This window comes from Prionailurus bengalensis, chromosome E4 (assembly GCF_016509475.1).
Source record: "Prionailurus bengalensis isolate Pbe53 chromosome E4, Fcat_Pben_1.1_paternal_pri, whole genome shotgun sequence".
Classification (NCBI taxonomy): domain Eukaryota; kingdom Metazoa; phylum Chordata; class Mammalia; order Carnivora; family Felidae; genus Prionailurus; species Prionailurus bengalensis.
This window is the reverse complement of record NC_057360.1, coordinates 35,766,771-35,783,517: the sequence shown is the minus strand read 5'-3', so window position 1 is coordinate 35,783,517 and position 16,747 is coordinate 35,766,771. Positions and strand designations below refer to the sequence as shown.

Below are 16,747 nucleotides of genomic sequence, written 5' to 3'. Positions count from 1 at the left end.
AAAAAATTAAAAATAAAACTATTCTATGACCCAGCAATTGCACTACTAGGTATTTATCCAAGGGATACAGGTGTGCTGTTTCAAAGGGACACATGCACCCCCATGTTTATAGCAGCACTATCGACAATAGCCAAAGTATGGAAAGAGCCCAAATGTCCATCAATGGATGAATGGATAAAGAAAATGTGGTGTATATATACATACAATGGAGTATTTGTTGGCAATCAAAAAGAATGAAATCTTTCCATTTGCAACTACATGGATGGAACTGGAGGGTATTATGCTAAGTGAAATTAGAGAAAGACAAATATCGTATGACTTCACTCATATGAGGACTTTAAGAAACAAAACAAATGAACATAAGGGAAGGGAAGCAAAAATAATATAAAAACAGGGAGGGGGACAAAGCATAAGAGACTCATAAATATGGAGAACAAACAGTGGGTTACTGGATGGGGTGTGGGAGGGGGGATGGGCTAAATGGGTAAGGGGAATTAAGGAATCTACTCCTGAATACATTGTTGCACTATATGCTAATTTGGGTGGAAATTAAAAAATATATATAATTAAGTATTATGTTGAAAAATAAATAAATAAATAATAAATAAAACCAGGCAGAATAAATTGTTAATCTGCATTATATTTAATTCAGATACACCGAAGACATACCTGTTCTTATTAAACCAACAAACTTACATGTGTTTATTTATCAAAGATTATCTCAGATCCTGTGAACCTGAAAAAAATTTTCATTGGTTTCTATATTTCTATAATATATATTTATATAAATTTATATATTTATATATAAATTATATTTATATAAATAAAGTATATTTATATAAATGCTTAATTTTCTCTAGGATAATCAAAGAAATTTACAAATGAATTTTGGCCATACCATCCACAGGTAAAAAAAAAAATTACATATCTATAACATATATAACATAGACCTACAGAGCACATAAATAAACATAGAGATATTACAGCTTTTGTTCAGAAATGTTATCCATATCTCAGGTTTAAAAGAAAATAAATAGTTGGATCCAAATTATGTTTCTGGTAGATAGACTAAGTTAAGATTATGAGTTCAGATGGCCAATATCTTTTACTAATGTGTGTGTGTTTTAATGTTCTAATGATTTTTTAGAACTATTTTTCAAGTCGTTTTGTCTTTTAGAAGATTCTATATATCAAACCAAAGAATGCATTCCACGGTCTCCAAGAGTTTCAGAATTTTCTCTTACAACCATACCCCTTAAGGTAGACTTATCTAACATAAGTGTCACTCAGAATGGCCATTACAATTTCTAAGTGTCCAAAAGTTCACCCATTTTTCTAGAAAGGAACAAAATCCTGGCCCAAGGACCTTGTGGAACCTATCTGCTTTTGGATTCCCTAAAATGTCTTAATTATGAAGGGCTCACTTTTCTGACAGCTGTGCTAAAACACTGGGAATTTTGTTATCCCCTGTTTTGAACAGGATGGGTGACTTACCAGGGAACTTTGACAACAAGTTCCTCCTCTCAGGAGGAAAGGAGATGCATTCATGAAAAACCCTGAATAAAGCCTGAGTGCTCAAAACATAGAGAGGAGCTCAAAGTCCACAAGAGACTTACCCTCAAACTCCAGAGTCACCAAGAAAGCAATGAGCTGAATACACTGTGAGTACTGGCCATGTTTGCTCAACAACCTTGGAATTGTTGGGGGTCTTCTCTGGATTCCATTTCTCTGATACCATGTAATATCAACCTTAAAATAGCCAGTTACTTTGCTAGCAAAATGAGTTTATTTGTAAATAGCAGAGGAATTGCTATTTGGGACAAACTACAACAAGCCATAGGCAAATATGAAGAGACAAAGGGACGGTCAGTTTTTATTCAGTTTTTAGAGGAAATTGAGAAGGTTTTTATTTTTTAAAGTTCTCTGGAAAAGGACAAGTGTTCCAGGTTACAGAAGTTTCTCCTTGGCTGCAGGTAGTGGTTGGTGCATTGTTGTTGGGGCAGGCATGGATCTTTGTTCTTTTTCTTAAAAGTAGGAGAAGAAAATCCTATGTGAAAAGTTATCCTTTTCATAATCCTATGTGATGGTTATCCTGGCTGCAATGAGTAATATGAGCATTAGGAGCTCCCCTCCAGGGCTTCTGACTCCATTTTCAGTGAGGGAGGTTTCCTTTACTCATTTTTGCTGGAGTATCTAGTGTCTGCCATATCCAAGCCCTCACCTATACTAATGCATGTATCCACAGTGAAGACAGAGCTGGAGTCATCTGGACTGCCTTGCTAGGACTGGACCAGGCAGGCTGGCCAGGGTATCCTCCAATAAAAGATACTTGGAAGCCTCAATTACAGCAGAAACTGAGAACCCCGGCTGACAGCAAGTCCCCATGGGCACAGACTATTGCCCATACAACTGACGTCTCATAGTGATGTTCACAGTTTAGGCTCCCTCTACTCTTGAGGCAACGCAGGTTGTTGTGGATGGCCTAAGCTTCCAAAGGCCTGGAGGGACCCAGCTGCCTAAAAGCAACTGAAAGAGTATATACAGCATATGCATGGGCTGCCCAAGTCAGGGTAGTGAGGGACCTACAGCAGGTCAATGTCCAGTGAGGCTGGCTCACAGGGAGGGGCACTGTGTATCTGGCATCTGACTAATTTGAAATGCTAACCTATGCATAATCCATATTCCTCTTGAAGGCAGAGCTGGCAGATCTCCACTGCCTTTCCATGACTAGATCAAGCAGGGTGGCCAAGGTGTCTGCTGACAAAAGACAGCTGGGAGCCTTGATTGCTGCAGAAGCCTGGAACCCCAGCAAACAGTAAGTACACATGGGGACCGAATGTCACCTATTTTGATGGCTGCCTCACAGTGATTTTTGGAGGAAGGGGTCCCTACATCTATGAGGTAATGTAGGTTATTGGGGACGAGAACTGGGTCCACAGGCCTGGAGAGCTCGACTAGCCAAAGATGACTGACAGGGTGCAGGAGGCGCAGATCAGGCAATGTCAGGCAAGTCCAGGTCAGGCTGTTGGGGGTGCCCGGTCTCTGCCTAATTCTAAGCCTTAACCTACACAATTGTGCATAATCCCTCTGAAAGCTGTGTTGTTTGGAAGGCAAATAATACTCAAAGGCTGACTTTGTCTTTGCCAACAATTCACTGTGCAAATTTCACAAGCCAATAGAATACAAGAGAATGTCTTTTCATTAGCCACTACGGAAATAACATACTCCAAACCAAGGTTGGATTAGTCATACTATTGTTCTAGGCAAGGGGAGATGAAATGTATAAAGTTCAAGTTTAGTTGAGGCGTAATTTTATAGGAGGTGGTACCCAGAAGACAGGTTAGCCAACTTGGAGCTGAAGTCCAGATGCCAGCGCTAAAGTCTCGTGTAGCTAGAACATGTTGCTAGAGCAAGAGCACTGGTGTTGATGGGCAAGATCCCTTCTTTGAAGGGATACCACATGCCTTTCACCACAGTCAGAAGAGCCATCTTAACCATGGCAGGAGTTATTTGCCCCTAGGTCTTCAAGAGTCATTTTAGATCAGCAAAGTGTAGCCTTGCCCAGACCAAACACTCTACGATAGTTCTCACAAATTCTCAGTATTTATAGTCTAATGTTCCTTTGCCATAGTTGCTTTGCTTCTTCATACATTTTTATTGATAAACCTGTGACCAGGGCCCCCAGCAGCTGAGCTACTAAGTTATGAGTGAGAACAGATGAGATGATGACATCCTGACACAACTCCATTGTTCCATCAAAACAACTTCACTTCTAAGAACAACTTTTTTTGTCTTTGTCATAAATAAGTGGATTTAAAATCATGTCAAACCAATACACAACAGTCGATCCTGTGATTTCAAATCACTCTAAAGCTAATTAATACAAATGTCCTGTACAAACCTAAATTCACAAAGATATCAATCCACCCTGTGATCCTACAACACTTACAATATTCATCACAGGTACTAAGTCGTATTTGTACAATATTTCTCCTTTGGCAAACATTCTCTTATGTTATAGTTTAATGACCAGTTTAAGCAACCATATTCCTAATGTTATCAATATAAATATAACAAAGCTCTTTAGCATGGTACCATGTTTAATTATAAAGCAACCAAAAGTTAAGCTTCTTAAATGACACAGTTAAATTTCCATACAATTACGTTTCTAAGTAAAGATCATTTTTATAAAGTTCCAGGGGGTGCACGCTTGCACAGCACTATCAAACATGTGTTCAACTGCCATAACACTAGAACTCAAAACTGCCATTATTTTTATAAATGCACATTTTTGTTCTTTTAAATTCCTGCAAAGGTAGTTTGACTTTATTAATCTCACCTTCCAAATATATCTTCACTTTTCTTAAGTTTTCTGATGTGAGATTTACATTATTAATTTTGGAGGCCTGATGTGAAACATTTCTCTGGTTATTTTAATGGTTCCTTTATCTTCTGCTGAACTTAATTAACATCTTTTTCCTTGTATTGTCATATTCTTTACCTGTTGTAGTTTTACACAGGTAATGTTCTGTTCCTTATTTTTTCCTTGACTCCGATAAGAGTGAGGTTTGGCTTAGAGCATACTAGCTCTATGTTATATATAACTGGTTGGGGAGGTATCAAAGCCATAGTCATAAGTACTTATACTATAGATATCTTCAAAGATCTAGCAGTCATAAAGGTACTTTGGATTCATTCCAACAATGTATCCTTAGGAACATGTTTTCCTTTTATCATAAGGGGTCTTTCCATAGCCAGTGGGCTCCACACTCTCTTTTGATATTGGGAAACTGCAAAGTGTGGTAACCTGACAAGTTTCCTTACTTAAGTGCCAATATTCTAATTTCATAGTTGTCCAAGGAATAACAGTCATTAGAATGTATTATATCTACTTCTGGTTGGGCTGTTATCTCAGACAATCAGTATTGACCCAAGATTATAGCTGTCCTAAGAGTACTCCACATATCAGCCATCCCTAACTGTACATTGACAGTGTACGTAAAACATATTTGGGGTTTTTTTTAGTGTTGCTATTTTTTAGCATTTTCTCTGGCTGCTTTGTTTTTTACTGCCATGTGAAATTTATGTTTTGTAACATAAGGCTAATTGTATCCATCTGTATACCCAATGATGACAAAACTGCCACCGCATGTGTGTCAAATTGAGAGCAAAGTTTAAGAATTTAATGTGATTTGATTTGGAATTGAGAAAAAGTGGCTGCCATTGTTCCTCCACTTAAGCCTCCTACCAGTCCAACAAGGAACCATAAGGCTTTCCTTCCTTTGAGCTATCTGTTTTTGGCATATGTTGTAAGTTGGATATAAAGGAGCTGGATAAACCCAAGCACAACTTGGGGATTTGTATTTGCCTAGAAAGTCCTACATATTAAATTTTAATGTATAGACTATGATTATAAATGGCAATATGACTGGTATGGATTTATTAACAATGATTTCTGCACTCTTGGGGTAGAGATCTGTGATAGGATAGTAGCTTGATTATATTACAGAAGATAATGATATGTGTTATGTGCTAAGTTTACTGGGTGTTCTCTATACACCACGTAATGTCCTGGTTCTTTTAAAGTCTGGGCATAATGTCCATAGAGCCATTATTCACTTTCTAGTAGGTGAATATGGGTTAAACAGTATAAATCAGGAGTGTAGTAGATGATCAGTTTTTGGCCAATTTATATTTAAAGATATAATTCATATTCTGTGTATTCAGCACCTGCTCTTTTACACTAAAATGGTCACACACAAATCAGGAACTAAATCCAGGTTATTTTCAGAGTCTCTGTGATGTGTCCAATGCTGCCTCAATTTAGTAGGATAAAAGTACAGAGATGCCCGGGTGGCTCAGTCAGTTGAGCATCTGACTCTTAATTTTGGCTGAGGTCATGTCAGTGTTCATGGGATCGAGCCCCTCATGGGGCTCTGCACTGCCAGTGCAGAGCTTGCTTGGGATTCTCTGTGTCCCTTCTCTCTGCCTCTCCTCTCTCTCTTTCAAAAATAGATATTTTTTTAAAAAAGTAAAAAATTCAGAACCTGGTTGACAAAATGTATGTGCTGGGTTATGATACCAAAAGCCAGTTAGTAGTTCAGGCCAGTCTTCATCCTCCAAGTCAATGTCTAATAGAGTTGTTGTTCAGAATCCTTGATGATTCTTGTGGAGATTAAAATGGAGGTCGCCACTGCTTCATCAGCTTCCCTAAGTATTTGGTGTCTCTACTGATTGAAGCTTCCCGGTGAGTAGATAGTGCTGACAGTGAAGGATGGGGTGCAGAGGCTGGGTTGGTTGATGCCGGTGATGTTGATGAGTCCTCCGTTGCAATAAGGTGACTAGACTAGTGATCTCTGGAGAATGCGGAGGATGTCACAGACAGTGGAGTTGTGCCGGACCAGAAAGTGGCATTCCAGTTCAGAACACTGGCACAGCTCCTATTGCTGGAGCCATCAGAGGAGTATCCATAGCTGTAATGACTATGGTATCCAACAGGGAGCGATAGGCAACGGAGTATGGGCAGCAGGCAGCATGCTGCACTGACCCTTTAGTAATCTTGGTAGGGTTGAAGATGCATCGTGGATTCATGCCTGCAAAATAGGATAGTTTCCTTGGCATTTTTAATTCCTTCTCGTTGTTCTTGCCACCCAAGGATATCTACCATTATGACGTCCGTTATTGCCTATATTCCCTCTAGCGTAGTCGCCCTCCATCTTGCAAGGCTAAATATCAGGCATCTGGTGTCAATACAATAAAGATGGTGTTCTTATGCCTGCCATTTTCAGAGTCATCATATTATTTTCTTTAATGTGATGTAATGTAGTTTTTTCTTCAGTCATCCAGTAGGTTGTATTGATGGCAGGTACCATAATTTTCCTAGTACTATATATATACCATTATGTTTTTTTTAATGTTTTCCTTCTAGTTTAGATTCTAGAGTTTGTCAGTGGTCTCATCTGTAGAGGTGCTTGCAATATTAATGTGATAGGAGTTTTCCATTCTTTCCATATTTATGGTTTAGAGATCTTGTCACCTCCCAGACTGGTTTCGTCCAAGCTTTTCTATCAGGCTTATTAGTCAGCTTCTGCTTGAGTAAGCCATTGCACCTTTCATTTGACCCAGACATGGTTGGGCTTGTAGGTGTTAAGTCCTTTGTATCTTACTATGCTTTGTTCTTTGCCCATTCTTGTACTTGCTTTCCTTTGCAGTGGGGCCCCTGATTTAATTGGGATACCATAGCAAGCAATCCCGATTTCTAATGCTCTGATGGTAGATGTCTGATCATTTTTCCTGCAAGGATAGAGTAATCCTATTCCTGACCATGTGTCTACAAAGTGCATGCATAATTTGTTCTCTGGTACAGATAAGGGTCCTATACAATCATTTGTATAATCAGGAAGGGTCTGCTGCTTCTTTGACCTTACAGAGTATTCATTAGTGACCTTCACACTTTAAACTTTCAACAATTCCCACATTTCTTAATTTGAAAGTGGAGGTATTTGGTAGGTATATACATGTTTATTTTCCTAATCATGTCCTAGTGCTTTGTGTCCCAGCATGATTTGTTTGGTGATATGTGCCCATGCAATGACCCAATCACTTGGCATATTTGCGTGCTCAGGTTTTATGTTCCATTGTTCTGCTTGTTTATATATGGTTGTGTTTTGAATTGGTTTCCTCCTTAGTCGTGAATGATTGTATTTTTGTTAAATTTTGGGAATTTGGGCCTCTTAGTTTTCCTAGTGAGTTTGTCTATCTGGTCATTAAGTTTTGGTACTTGAGCCTTGTCTTTCTGATATGCCGAGACATGTGTGATGAACATGAAGACGTCAGCCAGTGCTATTTTCTGCCATATCCTTACTCCATATGTTCATATTTCCTATTTTCCAGTCATTTCCCCACCATGTTCCTGACCAAAGAGCTATTCCAACAGCTATTTCCCATGGGTCTGAGAAGATATAGGTCATTCTGATTTTCTTTAACAGATTGTTCATCAGTTAGTTTTATGGCCATTAATTCAGCATATTGTGCTGATTTTCTCAAGCCTGAATCTGTCAGGGTTAGACCATCATTAGTCCTCAAGGCCACTGGCTGCCAGCATTCTCCAGATGGTGTCATGGAGGCTGATCCGTGTATGAACCAGGAATTACTGGGTGCCAGGGACCAGGGCAGTCCCCATTGCCCAACTGCTGGAGCATGGATAGGCTTGCCCTCAGGAATTCTGGCAAGTCCACTATTGGCATAGTGGAGATTTTCTCAGTTCACACAAAGCTGACCCTCAATCTGTTTGTCCTGCTTGGAAATATACCATTTCCAGGTTAGGACTTTATGGTCAGGGGTCTGCTTTACCCATTCCAGAATAGGCTGTTGTAGCTTAGGTGTAATTAGTTTACTTTCTGTCAGTGGTTCTGAATTTTGTAGGGCTCATAGAGTACCTGGGTGAGCCCTTAATTGGTTGGTGCCTGTTGTTGGACCACAGGAACTTCTTAGTCCAAAATACAGTTGGATAATTTTTGGGGGTCCTGTGGTGTTTTAGTCCATAGTGGTGTTTTAGTCCAAACCCTTGTGAGTATAGGCACTCTGGTTTATATCCAGAGCCCTCATGAGATGGTATTATAAGTTCTGACAGCATTTTTGAAATAAAGACTGTCTCATGGGTCTCCATCTAAATTCCCTACTCTTCCTATTTATTTCAAAAATGTGTTTTAATATCTTCAGATGTGGTATGTGCTATTTCCAATATCCAAAAAGTCCTATCAGTTTCTGAGCTGCTGATTTTGTGGTACAAATGAAGTGCAATCTAGCTTGTCTGTGACTGGGTCTCATATATTCTGCCTTCAGAAGACCTAGAAATTTTAGTGTAGTGTCCCTGTATGTTACTTTGGTCAGTTGTCCATCCTGTGAGTGTAAAGATTTCAATTAATTCTATAGTGACTCTAGTCTGTTCTTCCAAGTTATCACCACAAGTAAATGTGTCATCAATATAGGAAATGCTGGTTTGTGTGTGTTGTTTTCCTGAAAAACCTGCATGTTTTGTGTTAGAAAGTTGTGGGCTATTACTGGTCTCTTGTGTTAATCTTGTGGTAACCTAGTAAACTGATATTGTCTGCCTTCCCAATGAATGCAGTCATGGATTGGCTCTCCTCATCAATTAGAATAGCAAAGAACATGTCAGATAAGTCTATCACCATGTAATAAGTTCCCAATCCAGTGATGATACTGATTAGGATAATGCCTAAATCTAGGAGTACTTCCTCAATTTGGAGAGAGTATTTGTTTATCTTCTTCTAATCTACTGTAAGTCTATATGATCCATCTGGCTTTTTAACAGGCCAGATTGGATTGTTAATCACAAAATATAGGGATGATAATTTGTTCCTTTAGGGGTCCCTGAATGTTTCTCTTAATTTTTATATGTCCTATTACATCTAGTCCAAGAATGTTTTCTAAATCGGGACCAATAAGGCATTTATCCATAATGAGTGATCTATCACATTGTTAGGAATCTATGTACCATTGTCCCTGGGGTTAATTTTCACCTTAATCCTTCAACTAATTCCTTTTTATTGTTAAAGTTTTCTAAATTAGGATAGCCTAGTATAATGGTACTTAGAACCCTATATCTAACAACATAGTGATATATGTAGCATTTTTACTTATGAAGTGGTTTCTATTGAAATGGCCAGTATAACTTGAGTGACTGTCACCAGCTTGGGCCAAGAGACAGAGACTGCCCAGACTCTAGGAGGGTTGCTCTCCTCTGGCTACCAATGGCTTGTCTATTAATAGAATTAAGTTTTTTAAATGGGGTAACTATTCACAATAAATGGGTCAGTGGGTCTCTATGTAGGTTTATTTTTCTTAGGTCTATTTACTCTAAAAGGTGGTTGTTTCCATTTCTCTGACACTGCACATGCATATTTTCTGGGGTTTCTCTTTGGGTTTCTATCTTCATAATTTGTTATAAAGAGTGGTAGTCTAAATGGCTTAGGTGGCCAAATGGGTCTTGCATATTTAGTTCTAAATGACCTATTTTGATTGCATCTATGTACATTAGGTGTAGGCCTGTTTTGTTGATAAACATGAGTGTTAAAGCCTTTATTTTGACTTAGTTCTTCAGCTGTTCTTATCAAATCAGTCAGTTATCCTTTGTTTCTGGAACCTGCAAATACTATAATGCTTTTCTGTCCTATGGGGGCTCAGCTTTTAAACTGATCTTTTCAATTTTTTCTGTTGCTTCCACATATATTGGTGAGGGTGTCCCCTATCATGAATCACAGTTAATAATCCTAATTTTATTATTATATTAGTAGATTCTCCTGTTCTCAATGAATATTCTTTTAGGGATAAATATATTAGGTAGAAGCCATCTTAATCTCCAGGTTGCTGCTAATCACAGATCTTCGTAAATCAGTATTTTTTCTCCAAATATTCAAAGGTGTCAAGTGGTAATGGGTCCAAGTTGCATAATACCTGTTCCTGTGAGAATAAAGTTTTGTCTTCTTTTGGGCCATGAATCTAATATTCACTGGGTTTCTGTGTCCAAATCAGTTTGTTGGAACTTCATTCCAATTTTTTGGTTTTTTTTGGTTTTGGTTTTTGGTTTTTTTGTCTAGTAAAGCTCTCTTCAGTGACTCTGATTCATCCCATATTATCATTTGTTTTAGTTTTGTGTATTTTCATGGGCCTAGCTTCTACTAGGTTAAGTTACCAGGGTCAAATGGGTTAAAATCATCATCACTCCTGGGAATGAATTGTTGCCCTTAGGAGCAAAGGGGTCTGGGTTTCTTCCTACCCTGGATACCACTTTTCGTGCCAGTACTTTTCCTTTCTGCCTATTGCCATCTATTTACTTGATGCTTCTAAGAACACGGGAATGTTTTCCTTAGTTGCTGTTTCTTTCTTTCTTTTTTTCTTATTCTTTTTTTTTTTTGGTGTTTCTTGTGCCTTATTTTAGAAATCCTTCCCTACCTTGAAATAAGATAGTTTTTTTATATTAAATTTAATAATGAAAATAAACTTCTGTGCAACAGTGAACACTATAATAAAATATAAGCTGTCAGATACAGGCTTTGTAAAAACCTTTTTCAAAAGATCAAAAAGATCAGAGTCCAAATCTTTTTACATGTCAGTTACACTCATTATCAGAGAATCTATGCTTTTTTCCCTTGTGTGGAATACAACCTTCATATTTCCAGGTTCTATGTTTGTGTGGATCTATGACTGGGTCTCTGTGTTGCTGCATAACACTGCTTATTGTGATTCTTCTTCAAAGTTAATTCTAGTAAGACAGTTTACCATTGACAGAGGTATGTACAAAGTGAGGAGACTTTCCCTAGCATGTATTATAAAGCTATATAACGGTTTTGGCTATTCTTGGCTCTCTACTCTTCCACGTGAATTTTATTTTTTTTTATTTTAATTCCAGTATAGTTAATATACGGTGTTATATTAGTTTCGGGTGTACAATATAGTCAGTCAACCAAATCCATACATCACCAATGCTCATCATGACAAGTGCACTCCTTAATCCCCATCACTTATTTCACCCATCCCCCACACCAACCTCTGTTCTCAACAGTTAAGAGTATGTTTCTTGGCTTGCCTCTTTTTCACCCCTTTGTTTTGTTTCTTAAATTCCACATATGAGTGAAATTATATGGTATTTGTCTTTCTCTGACTTATTTCGTTTAGCATTACACTGTCTAGCTCCACCCATGTCATTGCAAATGGCAAAATTTTCATTCTTTTTTATGACTAAATAATATCCCACTGTGTGTGTGTGTACACACACACACACACACACACACACACCACATTGTCTTTATCAATTCATCAGTCAATAGATACTTGGGCTGCTTCCACAGTTTGGCTATTGTAAATAATGCTGCTATAAACATATGTCTCTCAATTAGTGTTTTCATATTCTTTAGGTACTCAGTAGTGTGATTACTGGATCATAGGATAGTTCTATTTTTGACAAAAATCCATACAGTTTTCCACATTGGCTAGACCAGTTTGCATTACCATCAACAGTGCAAGAGCGTTTGTTTCCACATCTTTGCCAACACTTGCTGTGTGTTTTATTTTAGCCATTCTGACAGGTGTGAGGTGACATCTCAATGTAGTTTTGATTTTGCATTTTCCTGATGATGAGTGATGTTGAGCATCTTTTCATGTGTCTGTTGGCCTTCTGCATGTCTTCTTTGGAGAAATGCCTGTTCATTCCTTCTGCCCAGTTTTTATTGGATTGTTTTTTTGGGTATTGAGTTATATAAATTCTTTATATATTTTGGATACTATCCCTTTATTAGATGTGTCATTTGCAAATATCTTCTCCTTTTCAGTAGGTTGCCCTTTAATTTTATTGTTTCCTGTACTGTGTAGAATCTTATTTTGATGTAGTGAATAGTTTATTTTTGCTTTTATGTCCCTTGCCTCAAGAGACATAGCTAGAAAAATGTTGCCATGGCCAGTATCAAAGACATTGTTGCCTGTGCTCTCTCCTAGTATTTTTATGGTTTCAGGTCTCACATTTAGGTCTTTAATCCATTTTGAGTTTGTTTTTGTGGTATGGTATAAGAAAATGGTCCAGTTTCCCTAACATCATTTGCTAAGGAGACTGTCTTTTTACCATTCCATATTCTTTCCTGCATTTTTGAAGACCAACTGATCATACAATTGTGGGTTTATTTCTGGGTTTTCTTTCTTGTTCTATTGATCTATGGATCTATTTTTGTGCCAGTATCATACTGGTTTGATCACTATAGCTTTGCAATATAACTTGAAGTATGAAATTGTGATACTTCCAGCTTTCTTTTTCAAAATTGCTTTGGCTATTTGGGGTCTCTGTGGTTCCATGTAAATTTTAGGATCATTTGTTCAAGTTCTGTGAACAATGCTTTTAGTATTTTGATAGAGATTGCATTAAATCTGTAGATTGCTTTGGATAGTATAGACATTTCAACAGTATTTGTTCTTCTAATCCATGAACATGGAATGGTTTTCCATTTCTTTGTGTCTTCTTCAATTTCTTTCATCAATGTTTTATATTTTTCAGAGTACAGGTCTTTTACCTCTTTGGTTAGATTTATTCCTATTTTATTATTTTTGGTGCATTTGTAAATGGAATTTTTTTCTTAATTTCTATTCTTCATTATTGCATAGTAATGCAACAGATTTCTGCACTTTGATTTTGTATCCTGCAACTTTACAAAATTCATTTATCAGTTATAGTAGTTCTTCTGTGAAGTCTTTTGGACTTTCTATATCTAGTATTAGGTTATTTGCAAATAGTGAAGTTTGAATTCTTCCTTGCATCCGCCTTTTATTTCTTTTAATCTTATTACTGTGGCTAGGACACCCAGTACTATGTTGAATAAAATGTGATGAAAGTAGACATCCTTGTCTTGTTCCTGACCTTAAGGGGCAAGTTTTCCATTTTTCCCCCATTGAGTATGATGTTCACTGTGTGTTTTTTATATATGCTGAGCATGGAGCCTGCTTAAGATCTTCTCTCTTTTTCTGCCCCTCTCCCCCATTCATGCTCTCTCTTTAAACAAACAAAAAAAATAAAACTAAAATTTTAAAAAAGCATATAAAATCTACTTATCTAAGTATTACTACTTCAGCTTTCTTTTGACATCATTTGCATGATAAATGTCTCTCGATCCCCTCACTTTCAGTATGCAGGGGTCTTTAGGTCTAAAATGAGTTTTCTATAGGCAACATATAGTTGGGTCTCTTTCTTTTTTTTATCCACCTGTCACCCTGTCTTTTGGAGTGTTTAGTCCATTTACATTGAAAGTAATGATTGATAGAGTGCACTGTGTCTAAGGGCTTGTGAGTGTTGCATTGACTAGTAGCTCCACCACAGTGGACCTGCCCTCTGCTCTCACCAGCTGAGCCATGGTCAGGCCCAGGCAGCTCTGCAAGGTGGTAGCCAGTGGAAGTCATAGGGACAATACACGCCTGGAGTTGGGAGCCTCTTCCAGCTAATGGACCAGATTTGGAGCAGTAGGAGATAAGCTGAACTTGTTGAAGCTGAACCTGAAGCTAAACAGGAAATCCTTGAAAACAAAGATGTGGTTGTTTAACACCTTCATTTTGATAGACTTGGAAGAACTAAAGATGATGTCATCATATGTGAAATTGGAGGCCTTTTTAAGGTAAAAACCTTATTGAGGTGATGTGGAAATCTCGCAAAGCCTGTGAAAAATTGCTTCACCTAGGAATATTAGGCAAGTGAATGTTTTGATTAATATATGACAAAGTGATGATGCACTTCCAAATGCACTAGACATTACCTTTGAAATAAGCCAGATTAAGGAGATTAATGGAAGATTAATGGAAGACCAGTCACACCATCAAGTGGGAGGGCATGTGGTGAGAGCTGGGCTGCTTCAGGAGGATGGCACCCTTTACTGTCAGGAAGGAAAGTGGACAGTCACTGAAGTCATGAAGCAATGGTCATCAACTGTTGGAACTCCTCCATCTTGCCAAGAGGAGGTACTTTGCTGAAAGTTCACCAGGAACTGGCAGGCTACACCACAGGGGACATAAGCTTCATAAAAGAAGATTTTAAGCTTCAGTTGAATAAACAACTCATATTCGATTCAGTTTTTGAGAATCTCTTTGGGGTGGGATGTTGGTGCCCATTGGCAATAAACCACCAAGTATTACTGACATGTTTTACCTTGGAGGACTGACAAGCGTATGTGGGTTCAGCATGCACAGCATTGGGTCAGAGTTAAGGAGAATACAGAGTGGAGAAGCATACTAGGCCAGCAACCTACACCTGTATACCCCATTATTTTTCCAGCCAGGCCAGCATGGTTTCAGAGAACTACAGACTACATTTCTTTCTCGATGTGGGAACCTCTGCCACCTCAACTATAGGGAGGGTCCCAAGACTCATATTCATAAGCTGGCTGAGTGCATTTGCTAGTGTCATGGTGCCAGGATTGTCCCCAGGCTTGGCAACAACTTGGCTGGCACTTAATTACTGTGTCCCCATGGGTATGCAGAAGGGTGACAGGATATGTGATGGCATCTAATTAGAAGCTGGGATAAGGTTCCTGTAGCTGACACGTGTCCTTTACACCCTACAGGAAGAGCTCTGGAACTTGGGCAGCAGTGAGTCACTCAGTGCCACACACTTTCTAAGTAAACACATCTGAGTCATTCTTTGCAGTCCTTATGGTAAACCATGTCAATAAATGTTAAAGACAAAACAAAAATTAACTATTGATAGATATGTATTTATTGCCATTTTATCCCTTGTTTTGTGATTGTTTCTGAAGTTTTTCTTTCATCCTTTCTTTCACAGTTTGCTTGTTCAGTGATATATTTGGATTTCTTTCTATTTATTCTTTGCATATCTATTAGAGGTTATTTTTGGCTGCCATTCGGTTTGTATATAACATCTTATGCATATAGAAGTCTATAATTTGATGGTCATTTAAGTTTGGAACCATTCTTTACTCCTCTCCTCCCCAAATATTATGTCTATGATGCCATGATTTACATCTTTTTGTGAGTTCCTTAGCTGATTTTTTACAGAAATATTCATTTTTCTACTTTTGTGTTTCCTACTTTAACATTGTCACTTTGAAGAAAACACCAAAACAGTCCTCTTTAATATCTCTTGCAGGACTAGTTTAGTGGTCATGAACTCCTTTGGGTTTTGTTTTTCTGAGAAACTCTTTATCTCCCCTATTCCGAATGATAGCCTTGCTGGATAGAGTTTTCTTGGCTGCAGGTTTTTCCTATTTGGCATGTTGAATATATCATGCCACTCCCTTCTAGCTTGCAAAGTCTCTGCTGAAAAATTCACTGATAGCCTTATGGAGTTTCCCTTGTATGCAATGGTCTTCCTTAGTCTTGCTGCTTTTATTTTTTTTATCACTATATTTTGCCACTATAATTACAATATGTCTTGGTGCGGATCTGCTTTTGATTTTTTGGGGGGTTCTCTGTGCCTCCTGGATCTGGATATCTGTTTCCTTCCCCAGATGAAGGAAGTTTTCAGCTATTATTTCTTTAAATATATTTTCTTCCCCCTTTTCTCTTGCTGCTTCTTCTGAGATCCCTATAATACAAATGTTATTATATTTGATGGAGTCACTGAATTCCCTATGTCTATTCTTGTTTTGTGTAGTTCTTTTTTTCCTCTTTTGTTCAGCTTGATTACTTTCCATCACTCTGTATTTTAGGTCATTAATTTGTTCCTCTGCTTCTTCTAGGCTGCTGTTCATTCCATTGAGCATGTTTCTCATTTTTATTGAAACTTTATCTCTATTTTTTTTTAATTTAAATCCAAGTTAGTTAACATACAGTGCAATAATTTCAGGAACAGAATTTAGTGATTCATCACTTACCTATAAAACCCAGTGCTGATCCCAACAAGTGTCCTCCTTGTTGCCCCTCATCCCTTTAGCCCTTCCCTCCACCCAACACCCCACCAGCAATCCTCCCTCTCTGTTTTTATATTATTTTTGCTTCCCTTCCCTTATGTTCATCTGTTTCGTATTTTAAATTCCACATATGAATGAAATAATATGATATTTGTCTTTCTCTGGCTTATTTTGCTTAGCATAATACACTCTAGTTCCATCTGCGTAGTTGCAAATGGCAAGATTTCATGCTATTTGATCACTGAGTAATACTGCATTCTGTATATACATTTTATGCATAGATCTTTATCCTTTCATCAATGGACATTTGGGTTTTTTCTATACTTTGG

At 37.9% G+C, this 16,747-nt stretch overlaps 1 long non-coding RNA gene and 1 pseudogene across 1 annotated transcript; one reads left to right on the top strand and one right to left on the bottom strand.

The window, feature by feature from the left end:
- Window positions 1-1,847: 1,847 nt before the first annotated feature.
- Window positions 1,848-6,588, bottom strand: LOC122476610. The gene is made up of 2 exons (XR_006295538.1): window positions 6,048-6,588; window positions 1,848-2,024 (listed from the first exon to the last, which is right to left on the bottom strand). It is a non-coding gene; the product is annotated as an uncharacterized LOC122476610 (long non-coding RNA).
- Window positions 6,589-13,911: 7,323 nt separating this feature from the next.
- On the top strand, window positions 13,912-15,188 carry LOC122475913 (annotated as a pseudogene).
- Window positions 15,189-16,747: the final 1,559 nt, after the last annotated feature.